This window comes from Aegilops tauschii, chromosome 6 (genome assembly GCF_002575655.3).
Source record: "Aegilops tauschii subsp. strangulata cultivar AL8/78 chromosome 6, Aet v6.0, whole genome shotgun sequence".
Taxonomy (NCBI): domain Eukaryota; kingdom Viridiplantae; phylum Streptophyta; class Magnoliopsida; order Poales; family Poaceae; genus Aegilops; species Aegilops tauschii.
This window is the reverse complement of record NC_053040.3, coordinates 15,435,400-15,448,203: the sequence shown is the minus strand read 5'-3', so window position 1 is coordinate 15,448,203 and position 12,804 is coordinate 15,435,400.

Here is a 12,804-nt window from a genome sequence, read left to right as displayed (position 1 = left end):
ACTTTAGACGTGTTGGTCACTCGTACCCCAAAGTCTAACTGGATGATACACCATTCATGGGTTGATAGGTATGTGTGCATATAATGGAATCCATATAATGACTTACTATGTTTGACATACTTTTCATAGCCGCTAACAATCTCTTTATTTTGTAGGTTAAGTTGGGCTGGACTTCTACCCTTGGCACGGCTGGTTGAGGGTACATTGGATGAGTGGGTTGATGGTCTGGACTTAGATGAGGCAGGTGAACCATTGCAGTTACACAAGAGGCAAGTGAAACGTTTCTCTTACGACAAGTCACTCCTTACCTGCTTAGTAGATAGATGGAGACGAGAGACACATACGTTTCACTTTCCTTGGGGAGAGATGGCGCCTACCTTACGGGATGTGTCTTACTTGTTGGGATTACCTCTGGCTAGTGTTGCCATAGGTCCTTTAGAGGCAGAATCTGGTTGGCAAGCAGTGATGCAGACCTGTTTTTTAGCTGCGGTGCCAACTGCTAGGGTCATAGACAACGATCCTCACGGGCCTCTTTTTAGATGGTTGAGCCAGTTTCAGGTAACCTTCACGGCCACTTATTCAAATGTTGTTGTTATTAGTTGCCCGATGTTCATACAATCATTATGTTTCTATGTAGATTGTCTCGTTAGGATATCCCGATGTTCAGTTGTTGGAGGCACAGATTGACCTGTCCCTAGAGGCATATATTCCTTGGCTGTTCGGCAAGACGATGTTTACAGAGAACCACGTGACCACTGTCGATGCACGACTCATCGGTATTGCACGAGAGATAGCTGACGCACGTCGCCCTGGGGATATTCTGCAAAGGAGTTTTGGTTCTGCTGTGTTAGCGGCTACGTACAGAGGCCTGTGCAAAGCTTGCTTGTTGAAGTCTAGAAAGTCTAGTCTTGTTGGATGTCCATTATAGTTACAGCTCTGGTCGTATGAGAGATTCCCTATTGGACGACCCTATGCCTACGATGATAAACCTTTTGGTTTGGAGGACTTTGATGGGGCTTATGTGCCTGCTATCGGCGACTTGCCTACTATGGGGTCTATTTGGGCACGGCGAGAGGTACTTTTATATTAAGTAACAATTAATTCAATTATTTCTTGCCATTCAATAGTTTTACTAAGGGACAATTGCATTTTTCCCCTAGTTGGTTCCTACCCATGGGTTTTGCCCTTACTTTTCAAGCTTGCTCAGTTTTGCCCTTACTTTTTCCGTCGTGGTCCCTCGAATGCCCTTCGACCGTTTGACCAAAACTTTGAAAATTCATAACTAATTCATATGAACTCAGAAAAATGCAAATAAGATATCAAAATGTTCAGATAAACATTACCTTTATGTGCATACCATTTGCATTCAGGACAAAAGCACCCTTTAAACTACCTATGGTAATTAATGTTATTAACATTATTAAAAATAAAAAGGTATAAACAATATTTTTTTCATGAATAAAAATTACATGCAAATGTAAGTGATATTTTCTGAACATCCAGATATCTTATTTTCATTTTTCTGAGTTCATATCATCTTGTTATGAATGTTCTAACGACTTTGACCATTATTTGGAAACTTCATAACAAGTTGATACGAACTCAAAAAAATGCAAATAAGATATCAGGATGTTCATAAAACATCACCTACATTTGCATGTAATTTTTATTCATGAAAAAATATATTGTTTATACCTTTTTATTTTTAATAATGTTAATAACATTAACTACCTCAGGTAGTTTAAACGATGCTTTTTTCCTGAATGCAAATAATATGCACGTAAAGGTAATGTTTATCTGAACATTTTGATATCTTATTTGCATTTTTCTGTGTTTATATGAATTAGTTATGAATTTTCAAAGTTTTTGTCAAATGTCAAAGGGCATTCGAGGGACCTCGACGGAAAAAGTAAGGGCAAAACTGAGCAAGCTCGAAAAGTAAGGGCAAAACCCATGGGTAGGAACCAACTAGGGGTAAAAATGCAATTGTCCCTTTTACTAATGCTTATTTGTTGTCATGCACAGAGACAGTTTGTGCATAGCCAGGTTAGGGGATGCTACCCGTCCTTCACGGCGCAGTTTGATAGTTTGCACGAGGATCAAGTTATCTGGGAGCCATAATCGCCTCAGGCTATATCATCGAGGTGCCCAGTTGGGATTTCTGGATTGTGCACTAGAGATCAACACTATTGGATGACCAAGGCGAAGTTGTTGTTCGACGTAACGGTTGAGGAGATGGCTCTTCATAGGGTGATGAGACAGTTCGGTCTATAAAAAGAGCCTGACATTCCAGATATTCCACACTTGCCAGAACACGTGCACAAGTAATTACTAATACTATTTTAGTTGTCAGCTCTGCATTCAGAATATACCTATTCATGTATCGCGCATGTCAATCTCAGGGACAGTCGCCTAGGAGGAAACAAGTCCATGGCTTATTGGCTTCAGAGCATTAACCCTTACGTTGACGAATGGACTAGCGCGCCGACAAATATCTGGGGTGAGGATCGGCCCTTTAACTGGGAAAAGTTCGGGTTGTATCTGCAGCGTTACCGGCATACAACGAGGATCTACTTGGTTCCATCAGCTGCTCCTGATCAGATAGAAGCCCCTCTCACCAGCGATATGTACCCAACTGCCTTCGTTGTGGGAACCAGACACCATGAGGTACGTGCCATGGTTCTCATATGTTAAGTCTTTCGTTAACCTGGACATAGTCGCTTGGTTATCTATTCGTGGTGTCTATCATACAACGAGGATCAAATTGGTTAACTCTTCGTGTACAGGGTGACTTGACAATAGAGGTGCGAGAGGAGGTTTCCGCCTTAATGCAACGCTTTCAGAGGGGAGAAACTATCCCACTGCGAGAGGGCGTCTCATGGTTGAGGCGTCTTGATGACAAGCTACGCGGGATTTACGCAGTTGTTACGTGTAGACGATCTTCGGATGTTGCACTTCCTCCTCCAGCACATCGTCTGCCACGTCCCTCTGTACAGAATTCAGAACCACGACCCTCTGTGCACCATTCAGAACCACGACCCTCTGTGCACCATGCAGAACCTCATCCTTCACAGCTAGGGAGCTCTTCCTGGCATCAGCCACTTCCTTCACAGCCAGGGAGCTCTTCCTGGCATCAGCCACCTCCTTCACCGCTAGGCAACGCTTACTGGCATCAGCAGATGGAACTAGGTAACACTACTCACTACATTCTTTTCAACATTGTAGTAATCGTTCATGCATTCTCAGTAGTCACTGATGCTTAGTGGTGGTGCTTCGTTCATGCATTTGTATCAATTTTACATGTTTTACTTTACCGCAGGCGGCAACCAGTCGCAACCGTTCATGCATTCAGTGTAGTCACTGATGCTTAGTGGTGGTGCTTCGTACTTTGAGGGCAACGGCGAGGATGATGACCAAGCTTCAAACACTTATGACTTCTCGCAGACAGTGTTTCACACTCCACCACCACCACCGACATAGGAGACATAGACCGTGACAGACGAGGTAAACCATGGTCGTGGTTATCGCGAGCCTCGTCCTCCGCCTCAGCGCTTATCGCCTTCCGGTCCTCGCCCGAGGAAGACCCAGACTCGTCGTCGTCCCCCGTAGTGATATGCTTATCTATGTATGAGTCATTATCTATGTTAGTTTCAGACTATTCGCAGCTTTGAGTCAGTATTTATGTATGAGACATGCTTCATGTATGTGTTACTATCGCACTTGCTTCTATATGATCAGGAGACATATATTGTTTTATGTATGCGAGAGACATATTACTATTAATTCGCATTTTTATTCCAGTTACATTTCCAAAGAGACTACAACCGATAATTAAGGTACAAGTACATCTGAATTAAACGGTGCGGCTGAACTTAATAAATACATCTTACATACTACAAAATGAAATTAACATAGAACATAATGCCCTACAATAATACAGTACAAACTAATAATGCAAGTACATCTGAATTAAACGGTAGAACTAGAATACAGCTTACATACTACATGAAGTCATCATCGTCATCCTCCGTTGATGCAGCCCTCTTGCCCCTCGACGATGCGGTCCTCTTGCCCTTCATCAATGCAGAACTCTTGCCCTTCGAGGATGCAGATGTCTTGCCCTTGGATGATGCAGAACTCCTGCCCTTCGACGATGCAGAACCAGGAAGCGGCGGCATGTAGATATCATCTTCGTCCTCGCTCTCCTCAGTCCATAAAAATGGATTCTTTGCTGCAGTCCTTCTGAAAGTTTCACTCTTTGCCTCCACTACCTTCTTCCACCTTTCATGCAACCTAAGAAGTCCTTTACGTACCTCCTCATAGGTCCTTTCAGGCCACCCAGACCTACGTAATTCGTGAGCCAACTCATTCATTATGGTGTCACTACCGGTGAGTTTGTCCCATGGAACTACACTATTGTCCATCCTGAAATCGGTAGCTAGCCTTAGAAGAATCCTGGTCATCCCAGGGTGGAAACTACGATCGAAAGGATAATGGGACATCTCGACAACACTACACTAGAATGCTTATCCACCTCCGTCTGAAGGGGGTTTTATAGGTAGAGAGGAGAAAATGGCGGGAAAGAACGACTGCGGTATGGCGGGAAAGGGTTGGCGGGAACATATGGCGGGAAGGAGCTGGCGGGAAAATATTGAGGGGAAAGGGTTGTGCGAAAATATATTTTTTCAATGCTAAGATGGGCAATGGTTGCACAGTTTTTATATGCCAAAATTAAAAAAAATACATTTCGGCCTAACGTAAGCCGAAGAGTGGAGCCATGCAACTTCGGCCAACCGTTAATGGGAAAAGGTGGGCCCAAGGGACTTTTCGGCCTACTCCTGACCAAAAAGGCCGTTTCGGCCTACTGCTGACCAAAAAGGTCTTTTCGGCCAAGGTCCACACCTCTTCGGCCAAGGCATGGCCGAAAAGTCTATTTCGGCCAAGAGGTGACCGAAAACACCCTTTTCGGCCTACGCGTGCCCGACGGGGTGCTAGTTTTGATTTTTCTCCACTTCATGCTATAGTTTCCGAATTTGCTATAAAATACGTCACAGTTTTGAAAAAAAATCCCAATATGAAAGCGATTTCATTCAAATGTTGTATTCTGTTAATGTTCTCATCACATTTCACTTGTGTACGGTACATGCAACAATCATGTTTTTCATTGTACTCACATTCGTGTTTGTGCGCTTTATTATTTATATAACATATGCCCCTAACATGTTAGATGTGTCATAATGACGTGCCAGTTTATCCTTCTGTTCGGTGCATTGGAACACTTCTGAAATGCAAGGGGTTAAAACTTGGATAGCTCCAGTTTGTTATGTAATAGACAAAATGTTTTTTCTCTGCATTCGTTCACTCTTAAACGTAATAACTGATATCAAAAGTTGTAGTATCGGTTCATGAGGTGTGCATTCATGTTCTATTATGTGGTGAATATTACGTGTTTTTGCATTATTGATTTACTTTCTGCTAATTCTATCGTTTGAACTACATATTTCAAATTGGATTCCAACAAAATCAAGCTATCTCAGTTGTGCATTAGCCCTATACAGATGGGCAAACCAACATGGTGCTCATCCATAAACAAAATAAGTTGTCATTAGGATTCCAAATACTTTATCAGCATCCATATAAATTCATACACACAGGCGTGCAAAATACAAAGATAGTCTAGTACATTAAGTAGCAACTGGTTTGTCCAAAAAGTTCGTTCATAGTTTACTTCCGCACACAAAAGCAATTATTCAATTGCTTGCAAAAGTACCCAAATGATAATATGGATCACTCTATCTACATTGCGTAATCTTCTACAATGATACTTGAAGGAAATATGCCCTAGAGGCAATAATAAAGTTGTTATTTATATTTCCTTATATCATGATAAATTTTTATTATTCATGCTAGAATTGTATTAACCGGAAACTTACAACATGTGTGAATACATAGACAAACAGAGTGTCACTAGTATGCCTCTACATTGACTAGCTCGTTAATCAAAGATGGTTAAGTTTCCTAGCCATAGACATGTGTTGTCATTTGATGAACGGGATCACATCATTAGAGAATGATGTGATTGACTTGACCCATCCGTTAGCTTAGCACTATGATCGTTTAGTTTATTGCTATTGCTTTCTTCATAACTTATACATGTTCCTATGACTATGAGATTATGCAACTCCCGAATACCAGAGGAACACTTAGTGTGCTATCAAACGTTACAACGTAACTTGGTGATTATAAAGATGCTCTACAGGTGTCTCCGATGGTGTTTGTTGGGTTGGCATAGATCGAGATTAGGATTTGTCACTCCGTGTTTCGGAGAGGTATCTCTGGGCCCTCTCAGTAATGCACATCACTATAAGCCTTGCAAGCAATGTGACTAATGAGTTAGTTGCGGGATGATGCATTACGGAACGAGTAAAGAGATTTGCCGGTAACAAGATTGAACTAGGTATTGAGATACCGACGATCGAATCTCGGGCAAGTAACATACCGATGACAAAGGGAACAACGTATGTTGTTATGCGGTTTGACCGATAAAGATCTTCGTAGAATATGTAGGAACCAATATGAGCGTCCAGGTTCCGCTATTGGTTATTGACCGAAAGTGAGTCTCGGACATGTCTACATAGTTCTTGAACCCATAGGGTCCGCACGCTTAACGATCGGTATTATGAGTTTACGTGTTTTGATGTACCGAAGGTAGTTCAGAGTCCCGGATGTGATCACGGACATGACGAGGAGTCTCGAAATGATCGAGACATAAAGATTGATATATTGGAAGGCTATGTTTGGACACCGGAAAGGTTCTGGGTGGTTCGGGCATTTTTCCGAAGTACCGGGAGGTTACCGGAACCCCCGGGGAGTTAATGGGCCTTAATGGGCCAAGGTGGAAGAGAGGAGGAGACGTCCAAGGTGGGGGTGAGGGAGTCCTGGACTAAGGGGTCCTCGGGCGTCCGGCCTATTATCCATGGGCCGGACTGATGGGCTGTGAAGACATGAAGACCGAAGACTGTACCCGTGTCCGGATTGGACTCTACTTGGCGTGGAAGCCAAGCTGGGCAACCGACTATGTAGATTCCCTTTGATGTAACCGACTCTATGTACACCCTAGCTTCCCCCCCCCGGTGTCTATATAAACTGGAGGGGTTAGTCCGGAAAGGATACTCATTACCATATTCACATAGGCTAGACTTCTAGGGTTTAGCCATTACGATCTCGTGGTAGATCAACTCTTGTAACACTCATATTCATCAAGATCAATCAAGCAGGAAGTAGGTTATTATCTCCATAGAGAGGGCCCGAACCTGGGAAAACATCGTGTCCCCCGTCTCCTGTTACCATCGATCCTAGACGCACAGTTCGGGACCCCCTACCCGAGATCCGCCGGTTTTGACACCGACATTGGTGCTTTCATTGAGAGTTCCACTGTGCCGTCGCCAAGAGGGTTGATGGCTCGCCTTGTTGTCAAGGATAATATCATCTCCGGAGGAGCCCTGGCCCCAGGCCAAACCCTCCAGCTCGGCGGCTTCGTCATGACCGCCAGTTCGGCCCTTCAGCCGACGATGACCTCTCAAGTCATTGAAAATCGCCTCCACATTAATCCAGAATACTCCGCCCGGATGGATCCGACGGAGTTATCGTCGTTAAACGAACTCCTGGATCGCATGGCCGCCTTGGGGGTCGCCACAGACTACGATCGGATTGGGCTTAAACCCGACCAAAGAGAAATTAAAACTCCGGCGGTCACCCACCAGATAGCGGTAGTCGAGGAGCGGGACAACTCTTCTGCTATATTGAAGACGAACTATGCTCCGATCTCCGAGTTGGAAAGGCTGGATATAATCCGGCAGAAAGATATGTCTCCTCCTCCGAACATAGAGTCGGATGACGAGCCTAAAGAGTCAGCCGATATCCCGGAGCCCGAACAGTCAGGCCCGGTAGATCTCCAAACTCCGGATCCGAAATCGGGTCAGGGTTCGGATTTAATTCCACCCACCCACCCGGACATAGACGCTCTCAGGAGCATTAAACAACAGTCTCAGGAAACAGTCTACCACTTCTGGGCCAGATTCCTCCTTGTCAAAGATAAGGTAAAAGACTGTCGCGACGAAGACGCGATAGCAGCATTCTGCAACAATTGCACGGACGAAGGTATCCTTAACGCTATCAATCGCCGCCGCATACCAAAGTTTGCTGACTTAGAAACTATCGTACAAAAATACAGCGCGATGGAAAGCACCTGGAAAACTCAGGCGGCTTGCTGGGAACCATCCCAACTCCCCCTACAGGCGAAAAGGGCGCACCCCCATGGCACGCCCAACCCAACAGTCAAAAAACATAAACCCATTACGCCACACGGCACCGTTCTAGAGGGATGGCTCAATGGCCCATGCAAAATACACACGACGCCGGATACTGTGGCAACCCACAGCCTTAGAGCATGTTGGATACTTCGGCAAGTAGCCAAGAGCGGCGAGGACATCCTTATCAAGGACACCCCAGAACGGCACCCTCCAAAAAACGACGACACAAGAGTACTGACGGTCTTCGAGACATTCGCTTCAAACAATAAGCATAAAAGGGCACTGCGCGATCTCGCTGAAGTCTGCCAGGTCGCCGCAATTGATCCCTGGAACGACACGGCCATAACCTTTAATGCGAGTGATGAACCCAAATACAGAACAGTCCGAGCGCCAGCCGCATTAGTCCTCAGTCCCATCGTGGACGGTTTCGGCTTACAAAAGTCCTCATGGACGGCGGCAGTGGACTAAACCTCATTTATGAGGACACACTCCATAAAATGGAAATAGACAGGAGCCGCATCGAGAAAAGTAGCACAATGTTTCGATGTATCATCCCCAGTCGGGAAGCGCGGTGTGCGGGAAAAATTACACTTGATGTGGTATTCGGCACGCCGGACAATTATCGGTCCGAAGAAATAACTTTCCAGGTGGCCCCTTTCAACAGTGGATATCACGCCCTGTTGGGGCGGGAGGCCTTCATGCGCTTTCAAGCTATACCTCATTATGTGTATATGAAGCTAAAAATGCCCGGGCCAAATGGAATAATCACCCTCGTCAGCGATCCAGATAGAGCACTCCGCGCCGAGAACAAAACCGCATCCCTGGCCCTTGAGGCATTATCTCAGGCCCTTGCGGCCGAAGAATTAACCGCACTATGCTCCACAGTGGATAACGACGACGTGATCCTGGACAAACGACCCAAATCCACTTCCTTCAAGCCAGCAGAAGAAATAGTCAAATTTCAGGTCCATCCAACGGACCCAAAGAAGATAGCATCTATCGGAGCACAACTCAGCCCTACAGTCGACGCCGCACTACAAGACTTCTTGCGCAAAAACTGGAATATATTCGCCAAGCACCCCTCAGATATGCCGGGAATCCCACGCGAGTTGGCCGAGCATAGCCTCAACATACTGAAGGGATACAAACCGGTCAAACAAACACTGCGGCGCTTTTCCGAACCCAAACGGCAAGCTATGGGAGAAGAGCTGGCCAAACTCATCGAGGCCGCATTCATTAGAGATATTAAACATCCGGACTGGCTGGCAAACTTGGTAACGGTACCAAAGAAGGATAAATCCTGGCGCCTATGCGTCGATTTCAAAGACCTTAACAAGGCTTGCCCTAAGGATCCCTTCCCCTCCCTCGCATTGATCAAATCATTGACGCTACCACAGGACACGACTCGCTGTGCTTCCTTGACGCATATTCTGGATACCATCAAATCAAGATGAAGGAGTCCGATCAAGCCGCAACAACATTCATTACGCCATACGGGCCATTTTGCTTCAATACCATGCCTTTCGGGCTCAAGAACGCCGGCGCCACATACCAGCGCATGATCCAAACATGCCTCGAGAAACAGATCGGCAAGACAGTGGAGGCCTACGTGGACGACGTCGTCATCAAAACCAGACACGTCGAAACACTAATAGACGATTTGCGTCTCACATTCGACAACCTCCGCATATATGACATCAAGCTTAACCCGGAAAAGTGCGTCTTCAGCGTCCCCGCCGGAAAATACTCGGCTTCATCGTTTCCAACAAAGGAATTGAAGCAAATCCAGCCAAAATCCGAGCTCTGTCACAATTGGCTACGCCAAGCAAACTCAAACAGGTCAAAAAACTCGCTGGGTGCGTGGCAGCTTTAAGCCGCTTTATCTCTAGGTTGGGAGAAAAGGCGCTGCCGCTCTATCGCCTTCTATGGCGCACCGATAACTTCGAGTGGACAGACGCGGTGACGGCCGGACTGGAAGAAATAAAAGCCCTTCTGGAAAGCAACCCAATCCTGAGCACGCCAAACGTCGGCGAACCAATGCTCTTATACATATCGGCAACACACCAGGTGGTGAGCGTCGTACTCGTCGTCGAGCGAGAACAGGACGGACACAAATTTCCGCTCCAAAAGCCGGTATACTACGTATCCACCATCCTCACACCATGCAAATCCCGGTACCCTCACTATCAAAAGATAACATATGCAGTCTTCATGGCATCTCGAAAGTTATGACACTACTTTCAGGAGTGTTCGATCATGGTGGCCTCTGAAGTGCCCCTCAATGATATCATAAACAACAGGGACGCCACGGGCTGGATTGCCAAATGGGCCATTGAGCTCCTCCCATTCGACATCACGTACAAACCACGTCGAGCCATTAAATCCCAAGTACTGGCTGACTTCGTCGCCGAATGAACAGAGGCTGAACTCCCTAAAGAGTACGGCGCGTATTCCAACTGGGTTATGCATTTTGATGGCTCCAAAATGTTGGCGGGGATAGGAGCGGGCATCGTATTAACATCCCCCATGGGAGATATCGTCTAGTACGTACTCCTAATATTATACACAGACTCCAACAACGCAGCTGAATACGAGGCCTTGCTACATGGCCTTCGGATGGCCGTATCAATGGGCATACAACGCCTGGAGGTGCGCGGGGACTCAAACCTCGCAATATCCCAAATTAATGGAGACTTTGATGCCAAAGATCCAAAGATGGCAGCTTATCGCAACGCCGTCTTAAAGATGTCGGCTCGGTTCGAGGGGCTCGAATTTCATCACGTCGCCCGCGAAAGTAATCAAGCGGCAGACGTCCTTGCTCGCATCGGCGCCAAGCGCAACCCTGTTCCACCTAACATCTTCCACGAAAGGCTCTTTAAGCCATCCGTGGTGTGGCAAGGGGGAGACAGCAATGACAGTCCCGTTCCGAACACAAACATAGATGGCGAACATGCCAATATCATCGGAGGCTCAGCCACCGAAATAACACCATCGGCCCACCTCATCATGGCAGTCATTGCCCCATGGATCGAACCATTCTTGGCCTACCTTAATAGGAAGGAGCTTCCAGAAGATCAGAACGAGGCTCGCCGCATTGTCCGACGTTCGAAGGCCTACAAAGTTCACGAAGGAGAGCTCTACAAGAAAAGTACTACTGGAGTCCTTCAAAGGTGTATCTCCGAGGAGGAGGGGCGGCAATTCTTGGCAGAAATTCACGCCGGTCTCAGCGCGCACCACGCCGCAGCCTGGGCACTTGACCGCAAGGCCTTCCGTACAGGATTTTACTGGCCTACGGCCCGAGCAGACGCACAGGACCTTGTTCAGCGCTGTGTTGCATGCCAACTCTTCCCCAACCAAAGCCATATGCCCCCAACTGCCCTACAAACACTCCCCATTAAATGGCCCTTTGCGGTCTGGGGCTTGGACATGGTTGGACCCCTCAAGGGGGGAAGCCATAAGAAAAAATATCTGCTGGTCATGGTGGATAAATTCACCAAGTGGATAGAGGCTAGACCAGTTAAAACGGCCGAGTCCGGACCGGTGATTGCATTTATATCCGATGAGGTGCACCGTTATGGTGTCCCCCACAGCATCATCACCGACAACGGTTCCAATTTCACAGCTGAGGAGGTGAAAATTGGTGTGCTAATCTGGGCATTAAGCTCGATTACGCCTCTGTCTACCACCCGCAAACAAACAGTCAAGTCGAACGAGCCAATGGTCTTATTATGAGCGGCATCAAACCCAGGCTAGTGTGGTCTTTGAAAGAACCAGACAAGCACTGGGTCGAGGAGCTCGACTCCGTACTCTAGGGGCTGCGGACCATGCACAAGCGTACCATCGGATACACACCTTTCTTCATGGTGTATGGTGCAGAGGCTGTATTGCCCTGCGATATAATATATGACTCACCTCGAGTGCGTAAGTATGAAGAGAAAGAGGCCGAGTTAGATCGGCAGGATAGCCTAGATGCCCTGGAGGAGGAGCGCGACGTCGCCAATGCCCGTTCAGCATTTTATCAGCAGCAGGCTCGAAGATATCAAAGCAGAGAAGTACGGGCCAAGACTTACAACGTTGGCGAACTCGTTCTACTCTTGCCGGAGAAGAAAAAGGACAAACTCAAGCCCAAATGGGAGGGTCCCTTCATTATCGACAAAGTTCTTATCGGAGGAGCGTACCGTCTTCGTGATGCATCAGACAATCGCCTAGAACCCCTGGAACGCGGCCAGACTCCGAAGGTTCTATGCCTAGCGCCGAATTCTTTGTTAGTCTCCTTCTCCCCTAGTTTCCATTAATTTTTCTCTCTTTTATACCTTTTTCGCTTATTTAAAGCTCTCATACGGATTGGCCGAACACTGCTGACGTACACATCTTTACATATGTAGGCCCAGTATGCCTGGGGGCTTCTTGGACAGAAGCTTTTTATTATTCACTGAGCATCAAGCTCTTCATATATGATTCTTTCCATATGTAACTTTTCTTCACCACTATA